General features: G+C 40.4%; 1 pseudogene across 1 annotated transcript; it reads right to left on the bottom strand.

Annotated features, from left to right (window-relative positions):
• Positions 1-475: 475 nt before the first annotated feature.
• LOC309652618 (signal recognition particle 14 kDa protein pseudogene) lies at positions 476-18,860 on the bottom strand (annotated as a pseudogene). Its single transcript has one exon. The product of its transcript is annotated as a signal recognition particle 14 kDa protein pseudogene (transcript).
• Between the last annotated feature and the right edge of the window lie 1,136 nt (positions 18,861-19,996).

Raw genomic sequence — 19,996 nt, forward strand, 5'->3', positions numbered from 1 at the left:
CTTAGGACACGTATGCAGAGGTGTTTAGGAGTGAAATATCAGGATGTGGGTAGTTTATTACCAACTGGTTCAGCAAAAACAAATCACACTGAGAATAATAGTGCATATGTTTTATATCTATCTATCTATATATATGTGTGTGTGCATAGAGAAAATATGGCAAAATGTTATAAGTAAGTGAATCTAGGAGAAGGGTTTCTATAAGACTCATTGTAATATTCTCATAATTTTCTTGTGGGTTTGAAATTTTTTCAAAATAAACTTAATTTTAAAAAAGAAAGAAACTAAACAACAAAACATTCTTAAAGGCTTGACGTCCCCTGGGGTAGTTCACACCTGTGTGAACACATTCCAGTAGGTGGTTTGCAATGTTTCAGCATTTCAGGCCAGTCTCAAACATCCGTTTATATCCAGGCGACTGTTACTTTGGACATCGAGAGGGTGCCTAGCCTGGGCTGAGGTGTTGAGGGGCAGCAGTAGGCAAGGGGCTGGGGAGGGAAGGGCAAACCTGGCCCAGGGTCCCCCCAAAGGAGGGCAGAATAGCCTGCAGCTGGGGCCAGAAGTGAAGGTCAGAGAGGTCTGGGGGAGCAGGAGGCCTGGGGGTGTTGCCTCAGGGCCTTGGGATGGCCCTGTCCTCAACCTCTTTGAAACATTTCCAAATTCCAGTTCAGAAATTAGCTGCCCACTGTACAGTGCTTTTCAAAGGAAAGGTCAAGCTCAAAGCCATGGCCAAATCCAGGGCCGTGGAGGGAAGGAAATGGCTCCTGCCAATGTCAGATACCTTCGTTCACTCTTCAACCAGTTCCCATTTACGAAGTGCTTATTCTGTGCTGAGCACTGAGCTAGGTTGCTGCTGAGGGTGAAAAGTAAGGCACAGTGGCCTAGTATAGGAGGTGGATGTGTACACCAAGTGTAGCAGTTCAGGGAGACTGACTTCATGAATTCATGAAAGCATGAATTCAGCACAGGGCAGATGTCAGAGAAGGCTGTACAGAGGAAATGGTTCTTGAGCTAGGTTCTGAAGTGAGCAGGGGTCCCCAGCTGGAGAAGGGGAAGGGCATTCCCAGCTGAGGGAGCAGCACCAGCAAAGCCACAGAAACTTGGAAGAACATGACCCAGTGCAGGCAATGGCAAAATGGCTGGGGCTACTGGTGTGTGGTGGGGGGATGATGGGAAATAAGGCTGGGGAGGAGGCAAAAGAAGATTGGAAACATTTAGCAAGCACCTACTATGCCCATGGTACTGTGCTAAGTACTTTATGGACATTGGTTGAATTTTCGCAACCATGTTGTGAGGTAGGTGTAGATATTATATTATCCCCATTTTACAGATGAGTAAACTGAGACTCAGAGAGTTTAGGCATATTGACAAAGACTACACAAGGACTCAGTAGGGCTGAGATTTGAATTAAATCTGTTTGATCCCAGGGCCTATTCTCTCAAACAATAAGACTTTTTCCTGGCAGTGTTAGAGGATGCCCTAGAAGCTTGCTCTTATCTACCTGTCTGTCTATCTGTCTATCTATCTATCTATCTATGGCTTCAATGAGATATAACTCATATGACATACAATTCTTCCATTTAACCATTCAGTGGTTTTTTAGTATATTCACAGGGTTGTATAACCATCACCATGATCAATTTAGAACATTTTTATCACCTCCAAAAGAAACCCTATATCCATTAGCAGTCACTCCCCATTTCCCCCTGGCCCTTGGAAACCACTAATCTATTTTTCTGTCTCTATAGATTTGCCTGTTCTGGATGTGGGCTTTTCTGTCTGGCTTCTTTCACTTAGCATAATGCTTTCAAGGTTCATGCATGTTGTAGCAGGTGTCAGAACTTTGTTCCTTTTTATGGTTGAATCATATACCATTGTATGGATCAACGCTATTTTCTTTATCAATTCATCAGTTGATGGCACTTACAGGCTTACAGGCTTTTAAGCCAAAGAGAAGCAGGGAGTGCTGTGATTTAGAAACATTATTTTGATGAGTCAGGAAGTGAGATGAGATGAGGCTAGAGGCAGGGAAACAGGGTGCCATTTCTTTTCTTTTTTTTTTTCTTTAAGATTTATTATTTATTTATTTAATTAATTTATTTTTGGCTGCGTTGGGTCTTAGTTGTGGCATGTGGGATCTTCGCTGAGGCATGTGGTATCTCTCGTTGTGGTGCGCGGGCTTCTCTCTAGTTGTGGTGTGCGGGTTTTCTCTTCTCTAGTTGTGGCACGCAGGCTCCAGGGCACGTGGGCTCTGTAGTTGTGGTGCACAGGTTCTAGAGTACGTGGGCTCTGTAGTTTGTGGCACGTGGGCTCTGTAGTTTGCGGCACGTGGGCTGTAGTTGAGGCGCGCAAGCTCAGTAGTTGTGGTGCGCTGGCTTAGTTGCCCCGCGGCATGTGGGATCTTAGTTCCCTGACCAGGGATCGAACCCACGTCCCCTGCATTGTAAGGCGGATTCTTTACCACTGGACCACCAGGGAAGTTCCCAGGGTGCCATTTCAGTGGGCTCTGTAAGAAAGGATGAAGGCGTCCCAAGTGAGAATCAGGGTTTGGCCTCTCCCCCATCTTGGAATGCCCCCACATAGGAAGGGGAGTAAGACAATACTAAATGACCACTGTAGTGCAGTTAAGAAACACATTGTTCTCCATTCAAAAGAATCCCCTGAAGATCAGAGGACCAAAGACTGGCAGTGGAGATGAGGAGGCACATTGGAGAGAGGCTTAGAAGGTGAAAGTATGATAAACTTCTACTGAAGGAAACTAGAAGCTTCATACAGGATTTCTACTAGACACCCACAGCAAATGTCATTCTAATAGTGAAACATTAAGAATATTTGTCATTAGGACTTCGCTGGTGGCACAGTGGTTAAGAATCTGCCTGCCAATGCAGGGGACACGGGTTCGTGCCCTGGTCTGGGAAGATCCCACATACCACTGAGCAACTAAGCCCGTGCGCCACAGCTACTGAGTCTGCACTCTAGAGCCCACGAGCCACAACTACTGAGCCCGCGCACCAAAACTACTGAAGCCTGCGTGCCCTAGAGCCCACGCGCTGCAATTACTGAGCCCACATGCCGCAACTACTGAAGCCCACATGCTCTAGGGCCCACATGCTGCAACTACTGAAGCCCGTGTGCCTGGAGCCCATGCTCCGCAACAAGAGAAGCCACTGCAATGAGAAGCCCGTGCACCGCAACAAAGAGTAGCGCCCGCTTGCCATAACTAGAGAAAGCCCGCACGCGCCAACAAAGACCCAATGCAGCCAAAAATAAATAAAATTAAAAAAAAAAAGAGGGACTTCCCTGGTAGTCCAGTGGTTAAGACTTCTCCTTCCAATGCAGGGGGTTGGATGTGATCCCTGGTTGGGGAGCTAAGATCCCACATGCCTTGCAGCCAAAAAACCAAAACATAAAACAGAAGCAATATTGTAACAAATTCAATAAAGACTTTAAAAAATGGAGCACATCAAAAAAAAAATCTTTAAAAAAAAGTATTTCTCATTAAAGTCAGGAAAAGGTAAGAGTGGCTACTATCATTGGTGATAAATATTAGGCTGGTGGTCCTTTGCCAATACAACAAGACAAGAAAAATAAATGAGACATATTAAATCTTGGAAAGGATGAGGAAAATTTGTTATTATTTGAAGACAATACAGAAAAATTTGAGCAAATAAGCTGATAAATTACTGAAAGTAATAAGAAAGTTCAGCAAGGTGGGCAGATAAAAAAATCAGCTTACAGAAATCAGTAACATTCTTTTTTTTAAAATAAATTTATTGATTTTATTTATTTATTTTTGGCTGCGTTGGGTCTTCGTTGCTGCATTTGGGCTTTCTCTAGTTGCGGCGAGCGGGGGCTACTCTTCGTTGCGGTGCTTGGGCTTCTCATTGCGGTGGCTTCTCTTGTTGCAGAGCACGAGCTCTAGATGTGTGGGCTTCAGTAGTTGTGGCATGCAGGCTCAGTAGTTGTGGTTCAGGGGCTCTAGAGTGCAGGCTCAGTAGTTGTGGCGCACGGGCTTAGTTGCTCCGCGGCATGTGGGATCTTCCCGGACCAGGGATCGAACCCGTGTCTCCTGCATTGGCAGGTGGATTCTCAACCACTGCGCCACCAGGGAAGCCCTGAAATCAGTAACATTCTTATTCATCATCTGTTTTTATTATCTGTTGCTTCATGATAAACCATTCCAAAAGTCACTGGCTTAAACAACCACCATCTTATTACCACTCATGTTTCTGTAAGTTGACTGGACTCATATTGAGAGTTGTGTTCCATGTGATGTTGGCTTTGCACTGATTCTGAGGTTTAAATTTTTTTCATTTTTTTAGTTGAAGTATAGTTGATATACAATATGATGCCAGTTGATGGTGTACAGCATAGTTATTCACAATTTTTAAAGGTTATATTCCATTTATAGTTACTACAAAATACTGGCTATATTCCCTGTTTTGTACAATACATCCTTGTAGCTTTTTTTGTACATAGTAGTTTGTACCTCTTAGTTCCCTACCCCTATCTTGTCCCTCCACCCTTCCCTCTCCCAACTGGTAACCACTAGTTTGTTCTCTATATCTGTGAGTCTGTTTCTTTTTTTGTTATATTCAGTAGTTTGTTGTATTTTTTAGATTCCACATATAACTGATATCATAGAGTATTTGTCTTTCTCTGTCTGTCTTATTTCACTTAGCATAATGCCCTCCAAGTCCATCCATGTTGTTGCAAATGGCAAAATTTCATTCTTTGTTATAGCTGAGTAGTATTCCATTCCCACCCACCCCCACCTCATTCTCTCCATATCTTTATCCATTCTTCTGTTGATGGACACTTAGGTTGCTTCCATATCTTGGCAATTGTAAATAATGCTGCTATGAACATTGATGTGCATGTATCTTTTTGAATTAGTGGGGGGTTTTGTTGTTGTTGTTGTTGGTTTTGTTTTTTTTTTTGGACATATACCCAGGAGTGGAGTTGCTGGGTCATACGGTAGCTCTATTTTTAGTTTTTTAAGGAACCTCCATACTGTTTTCGCAGTGGCTGCACCAATGTACATTCCCACAAACAGTGTAGGAGGGCGCCCTTTTTTCCACATCCTTGCCACCATTTGTTATTTGTGGTCTTTTTGATGATAGCCATTCTGACAGGTGTGAGGTGATATCTCATTGTGGTTTTAATTTGCATTTCTCTGATGATTAACAATGTTGGGCATCTTTTCATGTGTCTGTTGGCCATCTGGATGTCCTCTTTGGAAAAATGTCTCTTCAGGTCTTCTGCCCATTTTTTAATCAGGTTGTTTGTTTTCTGATGTTGAGTTGTATGAGTTTGTTTATTTGTTTGTTTTGTTTATTTATTTATTTGGCTGCACTGGGTCTTAGTTGCTGCACGTGGGATCTTTGTTGCCATGTGCAAGATCTTTGTTGCAGCATGCGGAATCTTTAGTCACGGCATGTGGGCTCTTAGTTGCGGCATGCAGGATCTAGTTCCCTGACCAGGGATTGAACCCAGGCCCCCTGCATTGGGAGCGTGGAGTCTTAACCACTGGACCACCAGGGAAGTCCCTGATTATATATTTTGAATATAAAGCCTTTATCGGTCATGTCATTTGCAAATATTTTCTCCCATTCAGTAGGCTGTCTTTTCGTTTTGTTGATGGTTTCCTTTGCTGTGCAAAATCTTTAAAATTTTTTGTAAGTTAAAGTATGACAGGGACTTCCTTGGTGGTGCAGTGGTTAAGAATCTGCCTGCCAATACAGGGGACATGGGTTCGATCCCTGGTCTGGGAAGATCCCACATGCCACGGAGCAACTAAGCCTGTGTGCCACAGCTACTGAGCCAGTGCTCTAGAGCCCACGAGCCACAACTACTGAGCCTGCCATAACTACTGAAGCCCACGCGCCTAGAGCCTGTGCTCTGCAACAAGAGAAGCCACTGCAATGAGAAGCCTGCGCACCGCAATGAAGAGTAGCCCCTGGTTGCCGCAACTAGAGAAAGCCCGCATGCAGCAACAAAAACCCAAAGCGGCCAAAAATAAATAAATAAATAAATTTATTAAAAAGAAAAGTATGACACACATTCAGAAGAGGGCACAAATCCTAAGTGTACAGCTCACTGAAATTTTACGAAGTGAACCCATCTGTGTATTTTGTATCCAGATCAAGAAACAGAATGGGGAACTTCCCTGGTGATCCAGTGGTTAAGACTGCACTTCCATTGCAGGGGGCATGAGTTTGATGCCTGGTCGGGGAACTAAGATCCCGCATGCTGCACAGCATGGCAAAAAGAAAAAAAAAAAAAAAGAATGGAACCAGCACTCCCCAAAGTCCTCCTTCAGGCTACTACTCCCCAGAAGGGTAGCTATTGTCTTGAATTCTAACACTATAGATTAGTTTCCCTTGTTCTGTGCATTAAATAAATTGAGTCATACCATGAGTTTTCAATTTTTTCTCCTACGTTTAATTCCCTGGAGCTATCCTTAACTTGTTAAGTATTTGGAGTAATAGTGGCACAACTCTGTGCTGGCGTTTGGGACAGAAACCGGTGCTTGGCCCTTTTTTTCCAACCTGACTTAACTACTGAGGCCACAAGCAAAATACTTTTGCAAACTCACTGAGGCTAAGAGTGGGTAAGTGACTTACTGAAGTATAGTTGATTTACAGTGTTTCAGGTGTACAGCAAAGTGATTCAGTTACACACACGCACACATATATATATTCTTTTTCAGATTCTTTTCCATTATAGTTTATTACAGGATATTGAATATAGTTCCCTGTGCTATACAGTAGGACCTTGTTGTTTATCTATTTTATATATAGTAGTGTGTGTCTGCTAATCCCAAACTCCTAATTTATCCACCCCACCGCCCTGGCCTTCCCGTTTGGTATCCATAAGTTTGTTTTCCATGTCTGTGAGTCTGTTTCTTTTTAACTTTTTATTTTATACTGGAGTATAGCTGCTTAACAATATTATGATAGTTTCAGGTGCACAGCAAAGTGACTCAGCCATACACAAGCATGTATCCATTCTCCCCCAAACTCCCCTCCCATCCAGGCTGCCACATAACATTGAGCAGAGTTCCCTGTGTTATACAGTAGGTCCTTGTTGGTTATCCATCTTAAATACAGCAGTGTGTACATGTTGATCCCAAACTCCCTAACTATCCCTTCTCCCTACCCTTCCCCCTGGGTAACCATAAGTTCGTTCTCTAAGTCTGTGAGTCTGTTTCTGTTTTGTAAGTAAGTTCATTTGTATCGTTTCTTTTTAGATTCCACACATAAGGGATATCACATGATATTTGTCTTTCTCTGTCTGACTTACTTCACTCAGTATGACAATCTCTAGGTCCATCCATGTTGCTGCAAATGGCATTATTTCATTCTCTTTTATGCCTGAGTAATATTCCTTTGTATATATGTATCACATCTTCATTATCCATTCATCTGTCTGTGGACATTTAGGTTGCTTCCGTGTCTTGGCTATTGTAAACAGTGCTGCAATGAACATTATGGTGCATGTATCCTTTCGGACCATGTTTTTCTCTGGATATATGCCCAGGAGTGGGATTGCTGGGTCATACGGTAGTTCTATTTTTAGTTTTTTAAGGAACCTCCATACTGTTCTCCATAGTGGCTGTATCAATTTACATTCCCACCAACAGTGTAGGAGGGTTCCCTTCTCTCCACACCCTCTCCAGCATTTATTGTTTGTGGATTTTTTGATGATAGCCATTTTGACTGATGTGAGGTGATACCTCATTGTAGTTTTGATTTTCATTTCTCTAATAATTAGTGATGTTGAACATCTTTTCATGTGCCTCTTGGCCATCTGTATATCTTCTTTGGAGAAACGTCTATTTAGGTCTTCTGCCCAGTTTTTGATTGGGTTGTTTGTTTTGATGATATTAAGCCTCATGAGCTGTTTGTAAATTTTGGAGACTAATCCCTTGTTGGTCACATCATTTGCAAATATTTTCTCCCAATCTGTAGGTTGTCTTTTCGTTTTGTTTATGTTTTCCTTTTTTTTTCTTTTTTAACTTGGAATCTTTATTCTTGATGATTTTGTAATAGGCTTATCCTTAGTTTGTTTAAGCAAACTCTCATTTGGCTATGAGAACTCATTCAAATTTGCTAAAGGAACTATGATGATAAAATTATACAGCAAGTTGGGAAAAATACCCATGAAATAACACAACTTTTTATAAAATTGTCAGGTTTCAATTCCAGTAACCCATAAGACAGGGCCTAAAGCCTATTCATAATCACATCATTCCAGAATGAGGAGCTATTGCCAGAAACTTTTTATGGGGTGGGAAAAGGAATAAAAGATGGTCAGTGCCAATAAATACAGGTTTAATGATACAGTGCTCTTCACAGACGGCTACAGAGACCGTAAACTATTATCCAGAAACATACAAACATACAACACAGACCACTTAGCCAGATCTAAAATAAACTGGCTTCTTGTAACTACCCTGTAAACACTACAGCCCTTCTTCCATCCAAAAATGACCCTAATCTCACATGAAAACAGTTATTGTAGGGGAATCAGAAACCCAGCTTTGTGGCCAAAAGTAAAAACCAAAGGAAAAGTAGCAATTCAGTGGTTAGCTGGTGAAAGCGGGAAATCTGGTGCCCTTCACTGCCCTGCTTTGCTCTTCTTACTCTGGCTCTTTTTGTCCCTCTTCTTCAGCCCATCCATGTTAGCTCTCAATAGGTTTGAATAAGCCATCTGAAACTTACTTCTTTGGAGCTCACCACAGTGCTGATCTTCTTTTTCCCATCAGTAGCTCTTAACAGACACTTGTTATCTGAGGGCTCAAAGCCCTCCACAGAACCCTTCCTTGGAATGGGTTTAGTTCGACCATCATACTTCTTCAGGGTGATGAACACGTTGCCCGACAACCAGCACTTCTGGAGGAGCCTGGTCAGCTCTGTCAGGAACTGCTCACTCTCCAGCAGCACCATCCTGGCACTGCTGGCTCCGCTCCATCAGCATAAGCCCTTATAGTTTCCTTTGCTGTGCAAAAACTTTTGAGTTTAATTAGGTCCCATTTGTTTATTTTTGTTTTCATTTCCATTATTCTGGGAGGTGGATTGAAAAAGATATTGCTGTGTTTTATGTCAGAGAGTGTTCTGCCTATGTTTTCCTCTAGGAGTTTTATAGTGTCCTGTCTCACATTTAGGTCTTTAATCCATTTTGAGCTTATTTTTATATATGGTGTTAAAGAATGATCTAATTTCATTTTTTTACATGTAGCTGTCCAGTTTTCCCAGCACCATTTGTTGAAGAGCCTCTTTCCTCCAGTGTGTAGTCTTGCCTCCTTTGTCATAGATTAATTGACCATAGGTGCATGGGTTTATTTCTGGGCTTTCTATCCTATTCCATTGATCTATATTTCTATTTTTGTGCCAGTACCATACTGTTTTGATGACTATAGCTTTGTAGTATAGTCTGAAGTCAGGGACCCTGATTCCTCCAGCTCCGTTTTTCTTTCTCAAGATTCCTTTGGTTATTCAGGGTCTTTTGTGTCTCCATACAAATTTTAAGACTTTTTGTACCAGTTCTGTGAGAAATGCCATTGGTAGTTTGATAGGGTTTGCATTGAAGCTGTAGATTGCCTTGGGTAGTGTAGTCATTTTGACAGTATTGATTCTTCCAATCCACGAACATGGTATATCTTTCCATTTGTTTGTGTCTTCTTTGATTTCTTTCTTCAGTGTCTTATAGTTTTTTAAAGTACAGGTTTTGTCTCCTTAGATAGGTTTATTCCTAGGCATTTTATTCTTTTTGTTGCAATGGTAAATGGGATTGTTTCCTTAATTTCTCCTTCTGATCTTTCATTGTTAGTGTATAGAAATGCAACAGATTTCTTTGTATTAATTTTGTAACCTGCAACTTTACCAAATTCATTGATGAGCTCTAGTAGTTTTCTGGTAGCGTCCGTAGGATTTTCTATGTATAGTATCATGTCATCTGCAAACAGTGACAGTTTTACTTCTTTTCCAATTTGGATTCCTTTTATTTCTTTTTCTTCTCTGATTGCTGTAGCTAGGACTTCCAGAACTATGTTGAAAGTGGCGAGAGTGGGTGGACATCCTTGTCTTGTTCCTGATCTTAGAGGAAATGTTTTCAGTTTTCACCATTGAGTATGATGTTAGCTGTAGGTTTGTTGTATATGGCCTTTATTATGTTGAGGTATGTTTCCTCTATGCCCACTTTCTGGAGAGTTTTTATCATAAATGGGTGCTGACAAGAGCTTTTTCTGCATCTATTGAGATGATCATATGGTTTTTTTTCTTCAGTTTGTTGATGTGGTGTATCACACTGATTGACTTGCCAATATTGAAAAATCATTGCATCCCTGGGATAAATCCCACTTGATTATGGTGTATGATCCTTTTAATGTACTGTTGGATTTGGATTGCTAGTATTTTGTTGAGGATTTTTGCATCTATGTTCATCAGTGATATTGGCCTGTAGTTTTCTTTTTTTGTGGTATTTTTGTCTGAATTTGGTATCAGGGTTATGGTAACCTCATAGAATGGGTTTGGGAGTTTTCCTTCCTCTGCAATTTTTTGGAACAGTTTCAGAAGGATAGGTGTTAGCTCTTCTCTAAATGTTTGATAGAATTTGCCTATGAAACCATCAGGTCCTGGGCTTTTGTTTGTTGGAAGATTTTTAATCACAGTTTCAACTTCAGTGCTTGTGATTGGTCTGTTCATATATTCTATTTCTTCCTGGTTCAGTCTTTGGAGACTGTACCTTTCTAAGAATTTGTCCTTTTCTTCCAAGTTGTCCATTTTATTGGCATATAGTTGCTTGTAGTAGTCGCTTATGATCTTTTGTATTTCTGTGTTGTCAGTTGTAACTTCTCCTTTTTCATTTCTAATTTTATTGATTTGAGTCCTCTCCCTTTCTTGATGAGTATGGCTAAAGGTTTTTTTTTTGGCTGCATTGGGTCTTCATTGCTGTGTGCGGGCTTTCTCTAGTTGTGGCGAGCGGGGGCTACTCTTCGTTGCAGTGCGCGGGCTTCTCATTGCGGTGGCTTCTCTTGTTGCGGAGCACGGGCTCTTAGGCGCATGGCTTCAGTAGTTGTGGCATGTGGGCTCAGTAGTTGTGGCTCGTGGGCTCTAGAGTGCAGTCTCAGTAGTTGTGGCGCATGGGCTTAGTTGCTCCACGGCAACTGGGATCTTCCCGGACCAGAGCTCGAACCTGTGTCCCCTGCATTGGCAGGCAGATTCTTAATCACTGTGCCACCAGGGAAGTCCATGGCTTAAGGTTTATCAGTTTTGTTTATCTTTTCAAAGAACCAGCTTTTAGTTTCATTGATCTTTGTTATTGTTTTCTTTGTCTCTATTTAATTTATTTCTGCTCTGATCTTTATGATTTCTTTCCTTCTACTAACTTTGAGTTTTGTTTGTTCTTCTTTCTCTAGTTGCTTTAGGTGTAAGGTTAGGTTGTTTATTTGAGACTTTTCTTGTTTCCTGAGGTAAGATTTTATTGCTATAAACTTGCCTCTTAGAACTGCTTTTGCTGCATCCCATAGGTTTTGGATCATTGTGCTTTCGTTTTCATTTGTCTCTAGGTATTTTTTTGATTTCTTCAGTGATCCATTGGTTGTTTAATAGCATATTGTTTATCCTACACGTGTTCATTTTTTAATAGTTTTTTTCTTGTAGTTTATTTCTTTTTTTAAAAAAATTTTATTTATTATTTATTTATTTTTGGCTGCATTGGGTCTTTGTTGCTGCGCACAGGCTTTCTCTAGTTGTGGCAAGTGGGGACTGCTCTTCATTGTGGTGTGCGGTCTTCTCATTGTGGTGGCTTCTCTTGTTGTGGAGCATGGGCTCTAGGCATGTGGGCTTTAGTAGTTGTGGCTCATAGGCTCAGTAGTTGTGGCTCATGGGCTCTAGAGCACAGGCTCAGTAGTTGTGGCGCATGGGCTTAGTTGCTCCGCAGCATGTGAGATCTTCCAGGACCAGGGGTTGAACCCGTGTCCCCTGCATTGGCAGGCAGATTCTTAACCAGTGCACCACCAGGGAAGTCCCTTGTGTAGTTTATTTCTAATCTCATAGTGTTGTGAACGGAAAAGATGCTTGATATGATTTCAATTTTCTTAAATTTACCAAGGCTCACCTTGTGGCCCAGGATGTGGTCAATCCTGGAGAATGTTCCCTGTGCACTTGAGAAGAATGTGTATTCTGCTACTTTTGGATGGAATGCTCTATAAATATCAATTAAGTTCATCTGGTCTATTGTGTCATTTCAGACACGTGTTACCTTATTGATTTTCTGTCTGGATGATCTGTCCATTGATGAAAGTGGGGTGTTAAAGTCCCCCACTATTATTATGTTACTGTCGATTTTTCCCTTTATGGCTGTTAGTATTTGCCTTATATATTGAGGTGCTCCTATGTTGGGTGCACCCATATATCTTCTTCTTGGATTGATCCCTTGATCATTATGTAGTGTCCTTCATTGTCTCTTATAACAGTCTTTTATTTTAAAGTCTATTTTGTCTGATATGAGTATTGCTACTCCAGCTTTCTTTTGATTTCCATTTGTGTGGAATACCTTCTTCCATCCCCTCACTTTCAGTCCGTATGTGTCCCTAGGTCTGAGTTGGATCTCTTGTAGACAGCATATATACAGTCTTGTTTTTGTATCTACTCAGCCATTCTGTGTCTTTTGGTTGGCACATTTAATCTATTTACATTTAAGGTGATTATCGATATTCCTATTGCCATTTTCTTAATTGTTTTGGGTTTGTTTTTGTAGGTCTTTTTTCTTCCCTTCCTCTTTTATTCTCTTCTCTTGTGGTTTGATGACCATCTTTAGTGTTGTGTTTGGGTTGCTTTTTCTTTTGTGTGTGTGTATCTATTGTAGGTTTTGGTTTTGCTGTTCCCAATTTTTTTTTTAAGTTGCTAGTCTCTTTCACGCCTAGAGGAGTCCCTTTAGCATTGGTTGCAAAGCTGGTCTGGTGGTGCTGAATTCTCTTAGCTTTTGCTTTTCTGTAAAGCTTCTGATTTCTCCATCAAATCTGAATGAGGGCCTTGCTGGGTAGAGTATTTTTGGTTGTAGGTTCTTCCCTTTCATCACTTTAAATATATCATGCCACTTCCTTCTGACTTGCAGAGTTTCTGCTGAGAAATGAGCTGATAACCTTATGGGAGTTCCATTGTATGTTATTTGTCTTTTTTCTCTTGTTGCTTTTAATATTTTTTCTTTGTCTTTAATTTTTGTCAATCTGATTACTGTGTGCCTCGGCATGTTCCTCCTTTGGTTTATCCTGCCTGGGACTCTCTGTGCTTCCTGGACTTGGTTGACTGTTTCCTTTCCCATGTTAGGGAAGTTTTCAGCTATTATGTCTTCAAATATTTTCTCAGGTCCTTTCTCTCTCTCTTCTCCTTTTGGGACCCCTATAATGTAAATGTTGGTGTGTTTCATGTTGTCCCAGAAGTCTCTTAGTCTGTCTTCATTTTTTTTCTTTTTTTTTTCTTTGTTCTGTTCTGCGGCAGTGATTTCCACCATTCTGTCTTCCAGGTCACTTATCCGTTCTTCTGCCTCAGTTATTCTACTATTGATTCCTTCTAGTGTATTTTTCATTTTAGTTATTGTATTGCTCATCTCTGTTTGTTTGCTCTTTAGTTCTTCTAGGTCTTTGTTAAACATTTCTTGCATCTTCTCGATCTTTGCCTCCATTCTTTTCCCGAGATCCTGGATCATCTTCACTATCATTCTGAATTCTTTTTCTGGAAGGTTACCTATCTCTACTTCATTTGGTTGTTTTTCTGGGGTTTTGTTCCTTCATCTGGGACATAATCCTTTGCCTTTTCATTTTGTCTGAGTTTCTGTGATTGTGGTTTTCGTTCTGCAGGCTGCAGGATTTTAGTTCTTCTTGCTTCTGCTGTCTGCCCTCTGGTAGATGAGGCTATCTAAGAGGCTTGTGCAAGCTTCCTGATGGGAGGGACTGGTGGTTGGTAGAGCTTAGTCTTGCTCTGGTGGGCAGGGTCAGTGCTCAGTAAACTTTAAGCTGCTTGTCTGCTGCTGGGTGGGGCTGTGTTCCCTCCCTGTTAGTTTTTTGGCCTGAGGCGAACCAGCACTGGAGCCTACAGGCTGTATGGTGGGGCTACTGGTGGCCTCCAGGAGAACTCATGCTGATGAGTACTTCCCAGAACTGCTGCTGCCAGTGCCCTTGTCCCTGTGGTGCGCCACAGCCACCCCCTACCCCGCCTCTGCAGGAGACCCTTCAACACTAGGAGTTAGGTTTGGTTCAGTCTCCTATGGGGTCACTGCTCCTTTCCCCTGGGTCCTGGTGCACACAAGACTTTTTGTGTGCCCTCCACGAATGGAGTCTCTGTTTCCCCCAGTCCTGTGGAAGTCCTGCAATCAGATCCCTCTGGCGTTCAAAGTCAGATTCTCTGGGGATTCCTACTCCCGTTGCTGGACCCCAGGCTGGGAAGCCTGACAGGGGGCTCAGTACCTTCACTCAAATGGGAGAACTTCTGTGGTATAATTGTTTTCCAGTTTGTGGGTCACCCACTGGCCAGTTATGGGATTTGATTTTATCATGATTGCACCCTTCCTACCATCTCATTGTGACTTCCCCTTTGTCTTTGGATCTGGGGTATCTTTTTTGGTGGGTTCCAGTGTCTTCCTGTCGATGGTTGTTCAGCAATTAGTTGTGATTTCGGTGCTCTTGCAAGAAGAGGTGAGTGCACGGCCTTCTACTCCATCATCTTGAACCAGTCTGTTTCTGTTTTGTAAATAAGTTCACATGTATCATTTGTTTTTAGATTCCACATATAAGTGATATCATATGATATTTGTCTTTCGCTGTCTGACTTCACTTAGTGTTATAATCTGTAGGTCCATCCACGTTGCTGCAAATGGCATTATTTCATTCTTTTTTATGGGTGGCTAATATTCCATTGTATATATGTGCCACATCTTCTTTATCCATTCATCTGTTGACGGACATTTAGGTTGCTTCCATGTCTTGGCTATTGTAAATAGTGCTCCTTTGAATGTTGGGGTGGATGTATCTTTTTGAATTAGAGTTTTCTCTGGATATATGTCCATGAGTGGGATTACTGGAGCATATGGTAACTCTATTTTTACATTTTAAGGAACCTCCCTACTGTTCTCCATAGTGGCTGTACCAATTTACCTTCCCACCAACAGTGTAGGAGGGTTCACTTTTCTCCACACCCTCTCTAGCATTTATTATTTGTGGACATTTTGATGAAGGCCATTCTGACTGGTGTGATGTGATACCTCATTGTAGTTTTGATTGGCATTCCTCTAATAATTAGTGATGTTGAGCATCTTTTCATGTGCTTATTGGCCATCTGATGTCTTTGGATTAACATCTGTTTAGGTCTTCTGCCCATTTTTTGATTCATTTTGTTGTTTTGATATTGAGCTGTATAAGCGGTTTGTATATTTGGAAATTAATCCGTTGTTGGCCACAGCATTTGCTGGGAGAAAAATATTTTCTCCCATTGTGTAGGCTGTCTTTTCGTTTTGTTTATGGTTGGGGCTTGGTGAGTTTAAGATGCCTATTTGACATCCAAGTGGAGGGATGAAGTAGGCAGGTGGATGGATTAACTGATGTAACTGAGGGAGCTGGTGCACTTTAGAGTAACATCATCTCCTGACTTAAGAAGGGAACTGGGCCATAACTCGTCTGCTAGGCTGTCTTTTTTTTTTTTTTTTTAATTTAACTATAGTGATTTACAATGTTGTGTTAGTTTCAGGTGTACAGCACAGTGATTCAGTTATATATATGTTCTTTTTCAGATTCTTTTCCCTTATAGGTTATTACAAAATACTACAAAATAGAGTTCCCTGTGCTCTACAGTAAATCTTTGTTGGTTATCTATTGTATATATAGGAGTGTGTATATGTTAATCTCAAATTCCTAATTTATCCCACCCCCACCCCCTTTCCCCTTTCCCCTTTCGTAACCGTAAGTTTGTTTTCTATATCTGTGGGTCTATTTCTGTTTTGTAAATAAGCTTATTTGTATTTTTTTAAAATTTAGATTCTACATATAAGTGATATCATATGATATTTGTCTTTCTCTGTCTGTCTTACTTCACTTAGTATGATAATGTCTAGGTCTATCCATGTTGTTGCAAATGGCAATATTTCATTCTTTTTTATGGCTGAGTAATATTCCGTTGTGTATATATACCCCATCTTCTTCATCCATTCACCCATCAATGGACATTTAGGTTGCCTGCGCATCTTGGCTATTGTAAATAGTGCTGCTAGTTCTAAACGTTGGGGTGCATGTACCTTTTCTTTTTTTTAAATTAATTAATTTATTTTTTAAATTTTTATTTATTTTTGGCTGCATTGGATCTTTGTTGCTGAGTGCGGGCTTTCTCTAGTTGCGGTGAGTGGGGGCTACTCTTTGTTGCGGTGCGTGGGCTTCTCATTGCGGTGGCTTCTCTTGTTGCGGAGCATGGGCTCTAGGCATGTGGGCTTCAGTAGTTGTGGCTCGTGGGCTCTAGAGCACAGACTCAGTAGTTGTGGCGCACGGGCTTAGTTGCTACGCAGCATGTGGGATCTTCCTGGACCAGGGCTCGAACCTGTGTCCCCTGCATTGGCAGGCGGATTCTTAACCACTGCGCCACCAGGGAAGCCCGCATGTACCTTTTCAAATTAGAGTTTTTGTCTTTTCTGGATATATGCCCAGGAGTGGGATTGCTGGGTCATATGGTAGTTCTTTTTTTAGTTTTTTTTAAGGAAACGCCATACTGTTCTCCATAGTGGCTGTACCAATTTACATTCCCAGCAACAGTGTAGGAGGGTTCCCTTTTCTCCATACCCTCTCCAGCATTTATTATTTGTAGACTTTTTGATGATGGCCATTTTGACTGGTATGAGGTGATATCTCATTATAGTTTTGATTTGCATTTCTCTAATAATTAGTGATGTTGAGCATCTTTTCATGTGCCTGTTGGCCATCTGTATAGCAAGTATCTTTCAACACTACAGTTTTGCTTGTTTTCAACATTTATGTAAATGGAATCATACTCTATGTATTCCTTTGTGTGTAGCTTCTTTTTATTTGACATTATATTTGTGAGTTTTATCCATGTTGTTTTGTGTGGCTATTGTTTGCCCATCTTCCTTGCTATGTAGTATCTCATTGCATGACTATACTACAATTTATATACTTATTTATTTATTCTACTGCTGCTGGATATCTGGATTATTTCCACTTTGGGGTTCTTAAGAATAATGCTACTATTAATATTCTTGTACATATTAATATTCTGTACAAGTATGTGCATTTCCATTATATATATACTAAGGAGTGGAATAACTGGGTCATGGGTTATTCATATCTTCAACTTTAGTTGATAACACCAAACTGTTTGCTGATTTACATTCCCTTCCATGGTGTATGAAGTCCCCATTCCTTGACATCATTACCAGTACTTGCTACTGTTTGACACCACCAGTGTGTTGAGTGGATAGTGATATCTTGATGTGTTGAGTGGATAGTGATATCTTGATGTTTTACTGTACACTCCCCTGATTACTACTGATGTTGAGAATATATTTTTTGGTTAGTTGGATATCCACTCTTGTGAGGTACATGTTGAAGTCTCATACATTTTTCCACTGGGTTGTCTGTCTTATTGATTTGTAGGAAATCACCCGTTGCAATATATATTTTGTAATATTTTTCTCCCATTCTATGGCTTGCCTTTTCAGCTTCTTAATCCTGTCTTTTGATAAATAGTCTTAATTCATTCTTAAGATCCTAAATTTAATAGTCTAATTAATCAGTCTCTTTCTTTATGGTTTATGCTTTTTGTGTCCTGTTTAAATCATCTTTTCCTATCCTACATTATAAGGATATTCTAGAATACTACTTTGTAGAAGCTTTATTGTTTTGCCTTTCACATTTAGATCTGTATTCTGTCCAGAGTTGATTTGTATGTCTGATGTAAAGTAGGGATCAAGAATTATTTTTTTTTCACATGTTTATCCAATCGTCCTCACATTATTTATTGAAAAGACTGTCCTTCCCCCACTGCCCACCGCTCTGCCAATGTCCAAATATGCTGGGACTCTTTCTGAGCTATTCAGTTCCATTGGTTTATATATCTGTCCTTGTGCTAATATCACACTTGTTTACTTACTATAGCTTTATGGTAAATCTTAAAAGTCTTCAGAGTCACAGACATAGAAAACAAACTTATGGCTACCAAAGGGAAGAGGGAGGCAGGGAGGGACAAATTATGAGTATGGGATTAACAGATACAAATTACTACACATAAAATAAAGAAGCAACAAGTGTTTACTGTATAGCATAGGGAATTATACCCAATATCTTGTAATAACCTATAATGGAACATAATTTGCCAAAAAAACCAAAAAAAACCTGAATCACTATACTGTACACCTGAAACTAACTCAATATTATAAATCAACTATATTTCAATGAAAAAAGAGTCTTTAGAGGAAGTTCTCATACCTTGTTCTTCTCCTTCAATATTGCTTTGACTATTCTAGATCCTTGGAATTTTCATGCAAATTTTATGATCAGTTTGTCAAGTTCCACAAATAAAACAACCAAAAAAAAAAAACACAGCCCTCGAAATTTTAAATTTGATTGCATTGAATCTGTAGACCATTTTGAGGAAAATTAACATCTTTATGATGTTGCATATTCCCAGCCATGACTACTGTGTATTTCTCCCTTTATTTAGGTCCTCTTTCAAGTTTTCCAATAACATTTTATAAACTATAACCTACATAAGGAGTCTTGCACGTCTTTTGTTAGACTTATTCATAGGTGTTTGATGTTGTTCAAATCTTTTTTTTTTTTTTTTTTTTGACCACGCCATGCAGCATGTGGGATCATAGTTCCCACCAAGGGAACTTGGTCCATCCTGACCAAGGATGGAACCCATGCCCCCTGCATTGGAAGCATGGAGTCTTAACCACTGGACTGCCAGGGAAGTCCCTGTTGTTCAAATCTTCTATATCCCTACTAATTTTTTGTCTGCTTGCATATCATTACCGAGAGAGGTATGTTAAAATAGCCCACTATTACACTGATTTGTCTATTACTCCTTGAAGTTCTGTCACTTTTTCCCTTTACTTTGAGGCTGGGTTATTAGGTGATTACCAGTATAGAACTGTTATATTTTCCTAGTGGATTGAACTTTTTTATCATGATGAAATGATCTCTAGTAATGCTTTTTGCCTTAAAAGTCTATTTTCTTTAAAATTAATATAGCTACACCGGCTTCTTTTGGCTAGTGTTTTAACAATATATCTTTTCTGTCCTTTTTATTGTAAACCTTTACCTAATGCTTAAGATGTGTCTCATAAGTCTAGAGACTAAAATTTTTAAAAGTACAGTCTGACCATCTTTTTCTTTTAATTAGAGCATTTAGTGTATTTCCATTTAATGAAGAATTTAAAATATATTCGGGTTTACATTTACTTTCTTACTAAGGGCCTTCAATTTGTCCCTTCTATACTATTATTATTGTTTCTCTTCTTTCTTGCCTTCTTTTGGATTGATCATTTTTTATTTTTGTACATTTTATTACCTTGGAAGTTACACACTCATTTGTTCATTTATTTATTTATTTATTTATTTATGGCTGCTTCGGATCTTAGTTGCAGCACGCAGGATCTTCGTTGAGGCATGCGGGATCTTTTGTTGCGGCACGCGGTCTTCTCTAGTTGTGCGTGGGCTTCTCTCTAGTTGTGGCGTGTGGATTTTCTCTCCTCTAGTTGTGGCACAGAGGCTCTAGGGCACATGGGCTCTGTAGTTGTGGTGCGCAGGCTCCAGAGCGTGTGGGCTTTGTAGTTTGCAGCACATGGGCTCTCTTGTTGAGGCATGCGGGCTCAGTAGTTGTGGCGTGCAGGCTTAGTTGCCCCACGGCATGTGGGATCTTAGATCCCCGACCAGGGATCAAACCTGCATCCCCTGAATTGGAAGGCAGATTCTTTACCACTGGACCACCAG

The sequence above is a fragment of the Balaenoptera physalus genome (genome assembly GCF_965194825.1).
Source record: "Balaenoptera physalus genome assembly, chromosome: X".
NCBI lineage: Eukaryota > Metazoa > Chordata > Mammalia > Artiodactyla > Balaenopteridae > Balaenoptera > Balaenoptera physalus.